Source organism: Cygnus olor, chromosome 12, assembly GCF_009769625.2.
Source record: "Cygnus olor isolate bCygOlo1 chromosome 12, bCygOlo1.pri.v2, whole genome shotgun sequence".
Classification (NCBI taxonomy): Eukaryota; Metazoa; Chordata; class Aves; order Anseriformes; family Anatidae; genus Cygnus; species Cygnus olor.
The window spans coordinates 21,224,042-21,241,871 of NC_049180.1; the positions used below are offsets into that span (position 1 = coordinate 21,224,042).

Below are 17,830 nucleotides of genomic sequence, written 5' to 3' on the forward strand. Positions count from 1 at the left end.
CAGCAGATCCAGCTCATCTGACAGGTCTCATACACATCTCCATTGCACTGTAACATTATTCAGTAAGAAGAAAGCCAACACATCACCCAGGAAGGAGGCATGGAGCAGGGCTACCAGCACTCCTGCAAGAATGGCAATACTCAACATGTTTATGCATAAGTCTGCAGCGATCCCAAAGCACAGCAATACATTAGTTAGAACTTTAGGATTTGGCCTCTTATAGCTAGCACAGACAGTAATAAAGAATCTTGGAAAGGGTTTTAAAAGAATCTGCTTTGAGCTAACAGTAGACTATGGGTACAATTAAGTATGGAAGCAAATTAATGACAGAAGTGTCTGCATTTCAAAGGTGTTTGAAGCAGTCTATTTGCATAAATAGTGCAGAACACCTTTATGTGTAGGAAGGGTACTATAAATCAATAAAGTATAAGTTAACTTGGACAGTGATAAGTATTGCATGTGCTTAATTCACTTCGTTATCCTTCCAAAAAAGATGATACACTCAATGTAGACGTATTTCAATTGAACTGATAGTAGACCAGGACTAAGCAAGACTAGGGACTAAATTACTTTTATCTTCAAGTATAAGAATGAAGTTGCAAGTGAAATCAATGTCAGGAAGGTCTTACTGTTTCTTATGATAGTATACCTACTGTCACTTATAATGAAACATACTAAAATTAATACTAATTATTAAGAAATAAGCATCTATCTTGTTATGGCATAAAGTTTTGGCAAGTTAAAAACTAATTACATGAATTTAGATTTCTAAATTCATGAGAGAGACAAAAAAGCACAAAATCTGCTTCATATAGTTCTTCAGAGACCAAAAAAAATAGTAAAAACTAGACTTGCCTATGAAAGGTGGGAAAGAACTGTAGCCAGTAGGTTTAAAATTACTCTGAGTCAATTCCCCCAGTAAAGACAGTTTTTTGGATATTGTTTCACTGCAACTTAATTACTACATCAAATTTGCATGTATTTATTTATATTTGGTAACGTTATGTTTAGGACACACATCATACCCATATTTTAAGTTAATTTTTCCCACCATCAGTTGGTTCTCCAGTTGATCCCCACCCAGTCATTGGGAATTTGTTACTTTATGTCTACGGCAGTGATTGAAGCATAGTGCAAATATCAGAGATTTTAGTTTGCTGGTAGTCAAATTATAATTAGCACACAATTCCTCGACATTACTCTGCAGCCTGCAATATAAACAAAGCTCTCCAAAGAAAGTATGATCAGATCCGGCTGATAGCAAAGTGGAGTAGGAAGAAAAAGCCATGACAGCAATGCCAGACACACCAATGTAGAAACATCCAAACTCCAAGTACACAACTGGTTTGCTGTAAAGTGACATAAGTAGCTTTCAGCACAGATTATACAAAAACAGATTCAATCATTTAATTCTAAGGAGAGAACCAAATATACCTGACCGAGTGCTTTACTTAAAGTTAAGCAAATAAGTAAACTAAAGGTCTCTGGTGGCTGAGCTAAGGCCTTCACATCCAGCTGCAGAGGAAGCAGCTGTTCTAGGTTGCACCCTTATTAAGGACCCATCCAGCTCCTAACAAAATCAGACAAGATTCTGCCTGGCAGAATTAGCAGTACTTCAGTAAATATATATATTTTTCCCCAATGTAAATTCAGTAATTTAAGGAATTCATAGCATACTTGCTGCTTAATTTCCTGGGGAGTTATGTTTCTGCCATTGCTCCAGATCCCTGACTATTTTCTATGCATTCCTGAAGCAAGTGGGAGCTCTATTTTGAATCTCAATGGAGCTATAATGAAAAAATAAGAGAAGTTTGCCTATTTTAAAATGCAAATGAATTTTTCAAAATTTTTACTATTATTGTATTTTAGAAAGTAGTAGAAGTGAGTTCTGAAAAAGTTTATCAGCAACCCGTAAGGATGCCACTCCGTGACCATCTGAAAAATGAAACAAAAAATGAAAAATATTGCGTGGATGAAATCGTTCCTTCCTTTTGGAGCAAATCCATGCTTCCTTTTTAGTGACTAATTCCTGATTTTTATATCACATGTCACTTCGGAGTAAATGCCAAAAAAGAGGCAAAAGCTCTTTAGTCAGTTGAAAGTGCAGTTTTAAATCGTGGGTCGACAGGAAACCTGGTTTTAATTTTTTCTTTTATATGTTACATTAAGAAAATAAAATATTTCTTACAAAATCAGCTACTTTAATGGAATGCTCAATCCCACATCCAGGTAATTTGTCTGTTTTAGGGACAGTTGGGGGATGTACTTTATGTTACATGGCTGAGTTGAGCTCCTTTCAAAAACATATGGTAGCCATAGCATGAATCACCTGCTACCTCGGTATTTCCTCCCTCGCACTGGCCTCCACCATGCTAGATACTGATTGCTCTCATTTCCAATTAGCTTCAAAGTGAAGGCACTCAATATCTTACAGATTTAGCTCAGCTTCCTAAGTATGCAGGCAAGAGGTTCCTGTTCATACAGCCTCACTTGGTCCTGTTATGAGAATAAGGACTGCTTACACAAGGTAGGAGACAGAGCCACACCCTTAAAGAGCAATTATGCCTCCCCCAGGTTGCAAGAACCCTCCTTAGGGGTACAAGAGCTAGCAAACTTGTTGATGGCCCTTTACGGGTTGTGTCTAAAGCACTCTGATGAATAGGTGTTGACATTGCTAAACAAAGCTATTACCAGCAGGTTACATCCAGGAACCTGGATGACTGGAGGAGGAAGGCAACGTAGACCCTTGGACTTGCTGTACATCCCAATTACTACACAAAAGACTAAAACACAGGGTCATGGATAAAAGTGAATAAATGTTACTAAATTCTTATCTTAAACACACTTAAGCTTAAAGCTATTTAACTGAGGATTTAAGAGCATGCATGCTTTATGAAGCTGTGGCTACCTGCTTCATTCTCTTGCTCTTATTTTTGCTTTTATCCTTTTAGTCTTGAAGAAGCCTAATTAGAAGCTTGAACAGGGCTCTCTCTCCCTGCCCTTAAATCAGTAATTGGCTTCAGTGCAGAGACTGTCAGGAAATTAACACATCACAACATGACAGCTGTTAATTTTTTCTCCTTATTTGTCATATGAATCACTGCTGATTTGCCAGAGTGCATAACAAATTAGTGGTCTGTAATCAGCGGCCTCTCTCCTGTGTACAGCACCTACTTGTTTTTCCCCTTTTCTCCAGAAGTCCATTACTTCACTGCTTCAGCAGGAATGACTGTTGCTAGGTGTGTCACTGTCAATAAATCAGAATAAGCAAATGCTAAAAGCGCAAGAAGCTCTTTAAACTTTGATGAAGGCTTTTAGTTACATTTTTAAACTTACACTTGGAACTGGATTTTTTTTTAAATTTGTCACTCCCTGGCATAACATACTGTCGAGTCTACTTGTATAGTCTTAAGCATTCTTCACAATGTAGAGTTGAAAATATGATTTGCAAAGATTAAAAGAAGATATTTTTTGTGAAGACAATTCTTAAAACTGCAAAAGCAATAAATAACAATTAGACACAATGCACAATGTCGTTTTCTTGTTGCCTTGAGTAATATTTACTGTATTTATGTGTAATAAACCCTATTTAATATGACTTGGTGTGCTTCTCACACCAATAGAATGATATATATTAACAAACAAACAAACAAAAAACTTAAGTCCAAAATTTAAAAAAAAGGCAAAATTTGAAAAAAAGTAAGTTAAATTCTAGCCATCTGGAATGAGGTAAAATGCTATCCAAGCATTTCTGCCCCCTCTTTTTTCTGGTTTGTGTGTTTTAGAAATGACGACATATATGACAAAGGCTACGAGAACAGGCTACAACACTGCAACAGCCAGAACACTATATCTCTGAGCTATGCTGAGAACTGCTGTTCAAATGCCAGTTTAAGAGATCTACTATTGGTTGGTGCTCTCATCAAATTGCAAACGCTTTGGAAATATGAAGTGGAAAAATAGAACCCTAAATTATCTGAAACACGTAACTAAATTGACTAGACCCATTATGTATTTAGTATCTTGCATCCTAGTTAAAGTAAAACCAGGAACATGACATATTTCTTTAACAAAAGAAAGTAGTATAGACTCTATGCTAAATTTCCTAATTTGTATTGAAATATGCTTGAAACATGCTTCCTAATTTGTACTGAAATACGCTTAAAGTTCAAGTTTTCTGTAACTTTTTTTTAAGTGTTCATCAAATAGCTTATTTCCTTATGATCTAACCTGAACAAGCAAGATATTTAAAAGCAAGGTCAATGGAAAATGTGGGATCCTATAACCTAAAGTAAAATGCTGCACAATACATACAGACTGTTTTAACATTCAAACACTCCACCTCCTCCTCCAGGAAGACATGAAAAGAAAAAAAGTATTAGACTATTCTGGCATTTATTATATTTAAGTATAGATGCTTCAAATGGTACCTGAATGCCATCTGTTTCTGAAGAACTGCTCCTTCATGCAACCACGCGACTCTGATGTAAGCAAGGTCATCGTCACACCAGGAGGCAGGGCAGGGGATCCCAACTCTCCGAGGTCAGGCTTGTAAGGTGCTGGCCCTGATCCAGTAAAGCATTTACACACCTGCTTTGCATTTAAGGTAAGCATGTATTTAAGTGTCTCAGAGACAAAGTGCTCAGCCTTCCAGTGCTGTATGCATATGCTTATGAATAAGATTTATTTCATGATTCACAGATATCACACAATGAACTAGTACTCTACAGTACAGGCACCATTACAGTTCTCAGTAAGACTGCTTCACAACTGTAATTTCAACATTTCAAAGTCTCTTCAGAAGGATTTTCCCTGCAGTTAATTGGTGTAAATACATTACATGTTCATACAAATACAAAACCGGTATTTTCATGACAATATCTAATTTTAAAAATCTAATGGTTTGGATTATTTTTTCAGTATTACATGTATTTTCTTCTACAACTTACATTAAAAAAACAATAAAGGTTAAACTACTTTTAGGATTTTAAAATAAAGCCTTTTTATTTCTGTTCTTAAATACATGTTTTCTCTTCATTAAAAAAATGTAACCTATTACAGAAATTTTGTTTCACTATTCAGTCTTAATACTTATCTTTCTTGAATAAAATGTAAAGTTTACATTTTTTCAGTGTGCCTTGGTTTAAAAAGTCAACCTTATTATTATTATTTTTTAATTTACATTATGGAATTACTTTCCTTAGAACGACCTGGAATTAGTGATTATAAAGTGTGTGTAGTATAGGGCAACTCTCCTAGCCTTTTTGAAATGCCACTACAAAGTGAATCTCAATACTGACTGAAAGGAGTTCCTTGACCTGCTGTGGTACCGACACACAGAGTATTAGGCATCTAGAAGTCTTTAATAGGTCTTCTGTAGCAGACAGCCTTTGTGCAGAAAGGTCACGAGTGAGCACTGTTTACTGAATCTATAAATTACTATTTTTTTTAACCTCACCAGATTCTGCATGTCAAAAGCAGCACTAAAAAATACTGTTTACTAATATGTCTCAAATTCAGACTTAAAACATAATTTTCAGCAACAAATTGAGACAGAAAAGAAAGAAAAATCAATGAGAAAGAAAATATAAAATCAAAGTCACATAGAAACACTGTACAACTGAATTACCTACAGGTTTTCAAACTCCCCATCATTAGAAAAACTGTTGTACAACAGCGAACAAATGTGAGGTCACTGTGCAGTTTTACAACATGTGCATCAAAATTTCTGGGTGTACCATCTTCAAAATAAGCCATCACTAATAAGAATTCTGAGCAGAGAAAATACCAGGTCAGAAAAGGAAAGAGTTGGCCACAGGTTACAGACAATGTGGCAGTTATGCCTTGCTAGTTTTCTGGTGTTGGGCTCTTTATCTTTTAGGGCAAGATCCCAAGATTTTCATCGAGACACTTGTGTTGCTGATACTTGCTTAAGTGCCTAAGAGTTGAAGTGACAATGTTCGCTTGTGGTTCATACAGGCTGGCCACTGTGGTGGTGTTTAATAAATAATAAGCACGAGAAATTGAAGCAAGTATAGTAGACTTTGTATTCATTATTAAACTGTCTTCCTGCTCCCAAGATTTCAGGAGCCCATTATTAGTGGTTTCAAAATTAAAAACAATGGATTTGGCAGTGACTACAAATATACAGTGAGCCATCATGTATATTTAAATAATGGAATGAGATGCTCTTAAGGGCAATTGATAACAGCAAGAAACTTTACTGGGAAGCCTTCAGCTGCCACTGTTTCCAGTATCATGCATCTACAGAGGCATCCCTTCAAAAGTTCAGAAAATTTGCAAAAGTTAAAAAAAAAAAATCCAATAAAACATGCACATGTAGAAGACTTAGAAGCAGGAAGCTTTTCTTAAGGGATGTAGACAGAGAACAGACAGGATTTATTTCCTGTTAATACACCAAAATTCTAAGGGTCACACCAAAACACTAAAAAGAATCATTATGCTGATTTACTAAGCCACACAAACATTCTAGCTCCCTAGACACCGACCTTGAGGCCTTAAGGAAGCTTTAAGGAATACACGTAATGAGCATTACTTTCTGTAGTCATCATATCCTCTTCTTCTGCACTCATACTTTCTAAAAATTCCACAATAAATATTTTCACTGATCTCCATGAAATAATATTTAGATTGTGATTTACAGGTAAATTTTTTTTTTTTGAAAAGGTGAGTGGGAAGGACTTGGGCAATGATTTCAGGAGTCTTATTAGGCAGAAAAAGGAAGAGTCTTTCCAAACCGAAGAACTAGGTTTATTCAAATGCCATCTTATCAGGACTTGCCACGCTAATGCCTGAAATCCTAACAGTGTTTCACCTCCTTGAAAAAGTGAGGGTGATCAGCAAGAGAGATAAAAAGAAGGACTTATTTCCCTGGTTAACATCCCTCTGTAACAATATTCACTTTTTTTTTTTTTTTTTAAACTGAAGTTCTTCAATGACCACGAGAAATACACCCAAAAAGATAACTTCCCATTGCCTAACTCAGTGACTTAACATCAGTCTAACCTTTTCTTGTGACTACTGACAATTGGTACCAAAAGAAGAGAAATTAGAAGCTGTGTTGTATATCAAATAATCATAGCATTTCAAAACACCTTTTCTGTTTAACAAACATATCTGCATTCTCTTATGGTATGCTACAATATCTTTAATTACAATGCTGTTAATTTGTTAAAGTCATATAGTCCATCTGGGATCCTCCAACTGTGGAAGAGTATTTGTAAAACTGGAGAACAGTATTAACGCCTGTCAGAATGTAAAAGTCTGGCTCAGCCTTCAATTAAAGCACTGCCAAACATTTCTTTCTTTCTGTCACAGGTCTTTTTAAGGTATAACGTAGAATTTCTGCTCTGAGGGAGAACTAAACTAGAAAATAAGGACAAAGCCCATTGAAGTAAGTAAAACAGTAGTGGGAAGACTGCAAAGAAAAAAAAAGATGGTGTAAAACAAATCAGTAGTAGGTGGAAGCAGTTACCATGATAGTAGTGTGTTGACATCAGTTTCTCACATTTCACAGCACTAAAACCAATCACCTGAAAAGGGCCAAATTGTCAAGTAATGGGGCAGTGCAGTCAGTCATTCTAGAGCAGAGGAGGGCAGGCTTAAATCCTACTGATGTCATGCCTGATCAATCACCAAACTGAACTGCAGCAATTAGAGGGGACAGTACGCAATCTGGGTGATGGTACAAAGGATGGGCTGGAAGATAACTGGCCATCTGGAAGATATACAGCTCCTGGCAGGGACTGCTAGCATGGGCATGAAGCAGGTGAATGAAAGAACACCACAGCTATGTACTCTAGGTCCTCAGAACTAGCACTGTGTGAGTGAGAATTTAGAGTCTAATTAGTGAGAAATAAGAGTCTAAGGAAAAGTAAACTACACCGGAAAAAGGAAATGAGTATTAGCAAAAAGAGATAGTTTGTATTCCAGTGCATGCTGGAGTTTAAAGAAATCTTGAAAGATGTTTGTTTTAGGACAGAAAAGAGCTTTGATATTCGTAAAAATTCCTCTCTATTAGATGTCCCTGGAAGGGATTTATATTAGAAGATACCTGGAAGAACCTATGCAGTTTCAAAATTGATTATTAGATTATTTTCTAGAAGAACGGGAGTTGGATTTGTTTACCTCTATATCAGAAATTTCGTGGAAACCTATTAGCATGTGTTTCATAAGACATGAAGATGAAAGTACCAGAATTCATTCTATTCAAGAAGGTGGTTCTGAAACCAAGCAACAGGGTGGGGGAGGTACTGTGCAAGTTATTAAGCAGCTTTATAAACCAAAACAGTCCAATCTACTTTGGGGAAAATGGTGATTGCTGCATTATTCAGTGACAATTGCTGAGTTCTTTTCTGCATTACAGAATCTCCGTATTTCATGTTATAAATAGGAGGAAAAGAGAAAATTGTGCTAGTCCTAAAATCTGGAAGCCAAAGCTAAGGAATTTACTCTAAGTCACAGAACGTTTAGCTATTAGATGACCTATAAACATTTTGTTTCATGAGTGAATGTTTAATCTAGCACAATACTGTTCCAAAGGAAACTGTTAATAGTAGCATTTTGCAGCAGTTATGTGCATGTCCCCACTGGACCTCTAAATGAAGTCTGCATAAGGACTGTAAGGGTAGCAACCCTGCAGCTACAGCTATAATTATCAGGATTTAATGGTGTTTATGAATGACTTGCTATGAGTCAAAGAATAATAATACGTCTTATTAAAAATTTATTCCAAGTTATTTTTATAAAACTTTACTCATTTACATGTCGCCAATGATTTTTCTTTTAAATGAAACAACAGATCAGGAACACTTAGTCTTAAAGAGAAATCTGAGTATGGGGTCATTTTATGACGACTTGGTAAAACAAACTGGTAATATAGCAATTAAGAATGTAAGCCTAAAAGTGAATGTGTTGTGTAAAAACACAACAAAACAAAAACACTAAAGAATTAGCTTCTGAAAAAAAAAATACCTTTAGTGCCATATAAATAATGCTAAATTCCAGTTTGGAGTTGTATCCATATTTAGATGCTGTCTGATTCACTAAGATACATGATCATAAATCTTTTCAGCAGCTAGTGGGAAAACATGATCCAACTGGAACTACAGCCAGATGGCACTTGTGATTAGTGGAGCGTGGCTATCAGATCAACCACAAACCTGAATAAGCTAACGTGGTTCAAGATGCATTAACTAATAACTCCCAGGAAGAAAACATTTCAAATTGAAAGAAATACAGGGAATGTTTTTTCTTGACAAGCTTAATAGGAATAGCTAGTCATCACCCCATTAGAATATACTAATAAGAATAACATAAAGGAACCTAATCAATTCTGGGTCATGGAAAAAGGAAGTGGGGAATAAAAATTCTCTTTTAAAATTTTCTTCAGATACCATTACTGGTTTAGATTCAACACAGCCAATCTAGTCTGATATTTCTGTACTCTTTTCACTCTAAATTCCACTCTCTAGCAAAATATTTAAAACATTACCTAAAATCTAACAATCCTAAGTAACTAAGGGACTTTCTCTTCTAGAAAGTCTACACGTTGTGTGATTTTACAATACAGTTAAGGGAGAGAGTGCTATTTTAAAGTCAGGACAGGATAACAAATATCAGGACTCCTAGATTCTGCACATATCTACCACTGGTTAAATACCCATTTCTAAGAAAGAAAGGAAAATGAAATATATTGATTATTCAAAAACATTCACAAATGTCTTTGGCTTGTCTTCTACTTATGATCAGCTTCCCAAGAACCTGCTAGTGAAACTCCAAGCAAGGCAACATGGTTAGTTAGGAGGTCTGGTGCATTTTTGCTCTCTAATTGGACACCTTTGGCAACCAGTTCAATGCAACTCACAAGTGATTTTGCCTAGCCTAATATTCTGAAGTTCACAGTGGAGAAGCAGGTTTAAGAATCAGCATTGCCATAATAGGAAACAGTGAGGAAGGAGTAAAAGTGAGAAGCAATGAATGGACATACAAACATATGCTAGTAAAAGTACCAACACCTATTTTTATGTGATGAACATTTGAGTGTTTATGATTAAAACATGGTTTTAAAAAGTGTTATCAGAAAGCATATCTGAAAAAGGACACAAATACACTCAAATAAAAAAATAGTCTCTGTAAAAATGAATAATTGGAGATTTTTTTTCCCATCTCATCACTCAGTTCTGATCCTTAGCTAACCCTCAAAGAAATGTTGTTGTAAAAGTTAATTAAGTGCACACAGATGATTATTTGAGAGCTGTTAGGTAAGTGCAAAGTACTGTTACTATAGGTTAATATTTTGCTCTTAGGGTATAGCCATGTTTGACACAAAGGCACACTACATTCTGAGGCAGTTTCAAAGCCCAGGGCTCTATGCCACTTTCACTGAAGTAAACGGAAATCTTTCTATGGGTTTTAACACCCCACAGATACAGATGTATGGAATAAAGCTATCTCACAGCTGTATTAGCATGTAACTCTGGCTCAAGATAGCTAATCTGTCTTGCAAGCCAAGTCTCAGGCAAGCATTAACTTTATTATTATGAGGTTGACTTCATTAGGTCAGCAGTTATCTAGCCTGGGAATCTTCAGAGAAATGCCTCTTCTCTGTATAGTATTAACCACAAAAAACACAGGGAATTCATAAAAACAACTGAGTTCAAAAGCAGCAAGTACCCACTGGTTCTCAAGGACATCATGCAAGTTCACAGGGACTCAGCATTACTCCACAGGGCACCATAAGCCTGTGTTTTGCTCTCTGTCCTAGAGATAGGATATTTGAGCTACTTCTTCCAGGTGACACTTTCTCGCTGCTATCAGTAGCATTACAATCACGTCATATCATCATGTTACAATCAGACTCTTGTTCATAGGACCTCAACAGCTTGCTAAGAGCTTTCTCATCTCTGCACAAGCACCTTGATTCCATTTTGAGTCACTGCACATTTATCTGACATGAGATACAATACATAAAAACAACTAAGAAGTCTGAAAAAAGCCTACCAGCTGTCAGAGCTGCAGTTAGCATAAACAACTATGTTATTTCCACATTATACAGAACAGGAAGAGTTGTCCAAAGCTTTCTCTCTGAAGTCTCTCTAGAAGTTGCTCCTTATAATCCAAACTGGCCCACATTTGGGGCCTCTCCAGGGATGCAGGGATACATCTGTTTGATTTAGAGGATTGAGATGTGAAGGGATGAAAAGCAATAGTTAGTTCCTCTGGAACTGCCTAAAGTTTAATCTAGCTGAATTGACCATGTAATTAACTATGCTGCACTTTTAGAGACTTGTGCAGACACTTTCATTATTTTATATCGGAGCAAATAATGTTTAGAGCTGGATTTGAAATAAGAATTCTAAACTCAGAATTGTTTGGACTTGCTTCAGGATTATTTCACTTATCAGAAAACATACCTGTAGATTATGACTACTGTAACAAGAGCTATGCACAAATTTCGACTGTAAAGTGGAATGTGTGAACAGTGAAAGAGTGGGTCCTGTTCACTGTGGCAAGAATATTTTGCCTAGCGCCATGCACAGAAAAAAAAGTCCATCTACTAAGTAAGATACCATTGCTTTAAAGAAGATCTGAATCTTTTATCTGGCCTTTTTCTCAAGTAAAAGAATGGATGTTTTCCTACTTATATTTACTCTTCTTTTCTACCTCTTTTCCAGCAGAGGAGAGAAAGAGTTGGAAGAATACAGTACTGCATCACGCTCCTTTATTTTTTGTAGAACAGAGGTAACTCTTGCAAATACTACTACTACTTGATTTTATCTGAGGCCAGACACAGCTAAAGGAAGTTCTGATCTATATAAACTATAGAAAGAGAAGAAAGAAAATAGGATATTTGTAACATATTAGTAAGATACATTTAATTATACTTGAAGTAAATATTAAATTAAAATTATATTTGTTACATCTATCAAAAAAGAAAGACTACCTAGATAGTTTATGGGCACAAAGTCCTCCAGGGAGTGTCACAAATTCACTTGATGTCCTTGAGTCATGAAGTTTCCATTTGAATCTCAGATTTAGCTTAAAGATGTGTAAAATCATATGCAGACAAGAAGGCAGGAAGGGAGAGTTCCGTACTGCCTATGCATCTGAGCACATTTCCATTCACTGCTTATTCTAGTAAACGTATTGAAACACATTGTGTTGAAAAAATAGCTAGTACTGGTGTTTCAAACACTCATATTCAAAAACTAGTAACTGTAAATCTTTAAAGTTTAAGTCAAAGCTTTTTTACTTTCTTCATCTGCAAGCACTGGCACTTTAGCCACAAATACCTGACTTTTTTGAATATGAGTATCCCATCCCCAAGGCTTTTGATGAGAGGTCCATGTTCATGACATTTGGATTGTATTCCAACTTTTTTGTGTTTTTACACTGTTAGTAGTCACAACCATGTTACCAGGGCTAGCAGTTTGCTTAACTTCTTATATTAATTATTTCTGTGATCTTTTCTTCAAAATCTTTTTGTGATTTTTCATAAAATTTTCCTCGCTTTCCTTTCCTTAAATTTCCTTACATTTAGTTTTAGATTCAGAGTTCCTTTACAATGTTTTTCCTTTCAGCTGTGGATGCATTTTGCATTTCTCTCTTGTGTCAACTTTAGCTGCTCACTTCTCCATTTTGTATCAAATTGCTGTAATGCAATCCCATTTCTGTCACATGATGCCCCACGTATTTTTTCACTAGATGAGAGTGTATTGTTTCTGATTGATTCGATGTAGTTACTTGAAGTCACACTTGAAACTAGCTTCTTCTCATGACTGAAGGTTTCTCTGTTAGAAGCTCTGTCTGAAGCAATGCCCAGAAGACTGAATTTTTGGTGAAATAATATAGCAGTGATTTCTTGAGAAGGTTCCCCTAGCCTTACAAAGGGTCAGGCACACTTTTTTCTTTATCATCCTAGATATGTGCTAGCTGATAGCTTTACTGTTTTGGCAGCAATTATCCAATTCATCTCATCCTCATGAAACCTTCCCTCCCTGCCTCCAATTCTGATGTAAATAAAGAACATCACATTATACGTGTTGATTCAGTCAGAGAGAAAAATCCATCCTTAATGTTGAGCTGCAAATTCAAGATCTCCCACTGTGCCTGAAATCAGGCCATTCATGGCATCAACAGCACGCTGGGGAGCCACAGAGATGGTAGGGTGAATTCTTTCGCAGAGCTTGCAGAGTAGAGAATCCCTCACACAAGCTTTCTATCTCGGCTCCTAACACATTATTTTTGCTGAGGACAGACAGAACTTCTGAACTAGATTCTTGACACAGCACAAGGTGTGGAGGCCAAGTGATGATGAGACTATGACAAGAGGAGGCTCTTACTACACGTTTTCCAGGTCCTCCTGCTCTTCTTGAGCCTAGACATAAGCAGGTACTGACTGCAAACTATACGCATTCTCAACTAGTCCTTGGCTGTTTCAGTTCTGGAAAGTGCTCATATGTCAGACACTGCCTCTCAGGAACAAGACAGCACTACGAAGCCCGTATCCAAGCAAGATGAAGACGGAGAAATTCTCCTGAGCTCCAAGTGCACCAATGGCATCAGAAACTAAAGAGTTTTTTTTTTTTTCCTACCAAGGGGAACCCAGCAGTTTTCTGGGTTTAGAAACACTTCACACTTGTTGATAGGCAGGTGCCATGGACCTCTTGCCAGTTTGACCGAGCCATCTATTTGCAGATAGATAGCCATAGCCATACCTTTCCATCTGTTTGTCTCTATATACTTATGCATCATACATATTCTGTGCGCAACTGCTTCATGAAGAACTGTACTATACTGTAAGGTTTTGCTTTGAGGTTGTCTCAGTGCCACTCTGATTCTCAGCTTTATTTGAAGCAGGCTTGCTTCACAGTTGTTCTCTTTATGTTTTATTACACCAAATTTGCTACCATTTTGGCATTCTCATGTCAAAAAAATACAAAAGAAACTTAGCCTTGTCTTAACTGGAGACAAACTGAATTGGAAAATAATGTAGGTGACAGATTTTTTTTTCCAATTTTCTTTACATAAAAGCTGTACCTGCTCTATGACTTCATTTACTGTGGTATTAACTTGTGTACAAAATGGAGATAATACAACTACATTTCTTTCCTTTCTTAAGTGATCTACAGTATATAGACTGATAGAGTACATAGGAATTATGCATTTTTAATAATAAGGCAACAGACCTGTAAATATTTCAAACTTCTTAAGAATTAATGTATCAGCGATAACAAATTGTTAGGACTTAACACTGAGAACGATTATACATGTGCTTAATGTATTTTTTGAAGTTCAATACAAAGCGTCACAAGGTATTAGATATTTCCTGTTTGCAATCAAAGAAAATTCTCAGAAACATTAGAAAACTTAAGGAAAAAAAAATCCCAGTCTGAAGAAAAAGTTCCCATTACGTTATTTTCTTGCAATGAAGATTATGGGTCAACTCAGAGTTAATTTTATTTATATGAAGGTACATATTCTCAGCTCTACAGAAAGAATAAATTAAAGAGTTTATTCATGAAAATGTTAGTGAGATTATATCTGAACAATAAAGATATTTTTTAAACAATAAAATATTAAACAGATGCCAGTGTTTTCTTAGCTACATAAATGGCCTGATACGGAAGACAGTCAGGTAATAGCTTTGAGCTGTAAATGTTTGCAACAAAATGTGAAGTCATATAAATCTCACTTGGATTGCATTGCATTACAAACTCAAAATGCAGAACAAGCCTGTTGAAAGCCTGTTAAAGTTCACAAATCTTTTCAGAAACTCGGGGTTGAGTGGGCTGATTTATACGCCTCATTTCAAATCATGGAAAATTCTATTTTTTGAGAGGTTTACAGTTTAAACGAAAACCTTAGTTAATGTCACAATTTTTCAGCAATTGTTTTAAAAAATGATTTACATCCGAAACTCATGTCAAAGTGTTGTAAGTTCTTTTTAAGGAAATCTAATTAAAAACAAACAAACAAACAAACAAAAAACCCACAACATATTTCTGGAGTAACTACATACTAGTTGGGCTGGAAATTATTAATTATATCTAATACATATGGAAAGTGAGAACTGTAGCACTGCATGGTCCAAAATCAGATACCTATAATCTGAATTTGCAGAGGTATTAAAAAGAAAGCACATCATGATTCCTTTGCCTCTGATTTTAGGGAGACACTTACCTGCTGGGGAAAGATATGGTCAGCGGTTGCATGTTCATAACTGGATGCAATGAACAACAAACCCAGTTCCCCCCACAGAGCTTCCAAGTGACCCCATGACCCAGGAAATTTGCTCAGGACTGGCCTTCTCACACCATGCCTCTGTGGGCTAAAACAGCCACTAGGTAAAAGTCAATGGGATCAGATAAGTAGATGAGAAAACAAAGGATTGTTCTGACCATTCAGTGTGGACTGTTCATTCATAAAATGCCAAACAGAGTTTCATGGAACATTTGACTTCCATCAGCTAGAGTACTCCAAGGTTTTACATACTCACATACTTGCTTAAGGATCATGGCATAATTTATTTGTTTCTCTGAGTGGGCCCTAAAATAGCTTGTCCCAGAATGTTTTTTGCCTGTTTCAAAGTAATTGGGTATCTTTCTTTTAGAAAGCTGCACTAATAACCCCCTCAGGACTTCCACATCCCTCTCTAATTTGTGAATGAAGGAGTAATATGGATCTCTGTGGACAGAGATTTCTGTAAAGGAAAAAGGCCTGCTTAGGAAGCTATGTCTCCTTATCAAGTAACATGTAATAGAAATGATTTTAGAGGACTATTTAATTCTGCACTTAGGTGTTTCTTATTATCAGGCTTTCTAGCACATGGATTAGTAGCAATTTTACTGTTCCAGAGCTTTTGTCATTAACAACATCCCACCTACAGCAACCTCTGTTAGTCAATAATAACAGCTTGTTTAAAAATAGCAGCATCAACCTGTTTGCACTGTTATTATCTGTCCATGGCTTGTTTCCCCACAAGACTCTGGGATGGTGCATAGCCTGCCTTTCCTTGGCCTTCTCTAAATCCCTGTCTTTTTGTAAAGTATGTTTTAAGATCAGGAGAGGAGTCAGATGTATCTTTAGCAAATACTAGCAGTGTAATTGCAATGCTGTACAGTCCTCAACAGTAAAATACAGCAGTCAGGAGGAGCTGTATATTCATTAGTCAATAAAGTATTACCACACATTTTATTGAATTGTAACCCTATTTTTCCTTGATGAAGATGTTGTGTAGCTTTCACTTTCACATAAATCTGAGTGATTAATTTAGCAATCAAAGTTGGAATAAGGAGATTCAGGCCAAATTCCAATCCAACCTTTCAGCATCATCTCATCTCTTTGCACTTCAGACTCAGGCTCAGATATTCAATTTTATTATAACAGAGTTTTAAAAACAAATAGTTATATGAATGCTGGATTTTATAGGGCTACATCTTTCTTACATGCCACTAAGTCTTCTTGTTTATCCTGCAAACTGACAACTAGCACATTCAGTTAGATGCTCTTGTTTGTGAATACAGAAGGTGAATAAAAAGACATTGCTATGCAGCATAAAGACAATTTATTATGCCAGTCTACTGTATCTTACTCTGTAGATTAACATAAATAATTGTAATACTGCACTGCACTGCAATAGAATATGCTTAAAGCTAATTGAAGACAAAATGAATATAGTTTTTATATTTCCTCATGAATTACAGTTAAGCCTCCTGTTTTGTGACAGAAACCTAGAATTAAAGCACAGGAAACAATTAATGCTATAATTATGTGTTCCTAAACTTAAATTCAAGAGCATTGGCAAATTATTGTCAGAATATTTGCATACAAGCTGAACAATTAAGTTGTCAGCTGATTCTATTCCTGCCTGTTTTTTTTTCCGACTTGCTAATTTTTTAATCCATTTTGTTATCAGAGCCAGTCAGAACTTTCAATACTATTTCACTGCTTAATTTAAAATAGCATCAGTAAAGATACACTACCTAAAGGAAGAAGAGAAATATATTGATATTTTTAGTATATTTCCCTTACTCTCAGGGTACCTGACAGTTCTAGGAAGTGAATTAATAGCATACATGGTAAAGAATGGTAGACTTACTGTCAACTGAGAGCTGCAGCAAAACCTTGATTCAGTTATGCTAGAGGTAGTATTTTGATCACAGTGTTTCACTGTATTTCTTCCCTAACATAGAAAACTAATAACTCTTGGTTCATTAGAAATATCATTAAAAGTTTTCTGTTTTTTTAAATACAAGAAAACACTTGACCTAAAAGGGTAAATACATTGATTCTCACAAATAGAGAGTGAATTTTTCAGTGCTAGAAAAAAATAATAGTACAGCTTATTTCACAAGCAGAACCCACTGAAAACAGTATCCCAATTTCCTGCAGACACCGACTGTCAAACTGAGATATGTCACACATGAAAATTCAAGCTCATTTCTCATCTAGTTTTACTTCTGCTCTGGCCCTGACATTAGCAGATTTGATGTCTGCAAGGGAAAAAAAAATCATAAATTTAATTTCTGGAAACCACTGACAAACACATCATTTTTTTTTCCCTTTCCTTTTTTTTTTTTTTTCCACCTTGAGTTAAGCAATTGGATCTTTGAAAAAGCTATATATAGATATATTTTTTTTAATTGACCCATTATTTTGCTTGCTTTCACTGCCAGAACCCCCTACTGCAAACAAGGATAAGGATGCTACCTGGACTTCATTTGATGAATAGTTTTAATTAAAATATTCTGTACCATAAGTATTTTAATGTTACAGACAAACCAAAGGTATGCAGTAATAAATTAAA

General features: G+C 35.9%; 1 long non-coding RNA gene across 3 annotated transcripts in view; it reads right to left on the minus strand.

Moving 5' to 3' along the window:
- Positions 1-17,830, minus strand: part of LOC121076824 — a 93,552-nt gene that overhangs the window by 51,549 nt on the left and 24,173 nt on the right. For all 3 annotated transcript variants that reach the window (XR_005823737.1, XR_005823738.1, XR_005823739.1), the window contains exon 5: positions 4,431-4,590. This is a non-coding gene — a long non-coding RNA (uncharacterized LOC121076824). The remainder of the gene's footprint in view (positions 1-4,430; positions 4,591-17,830) is intronic.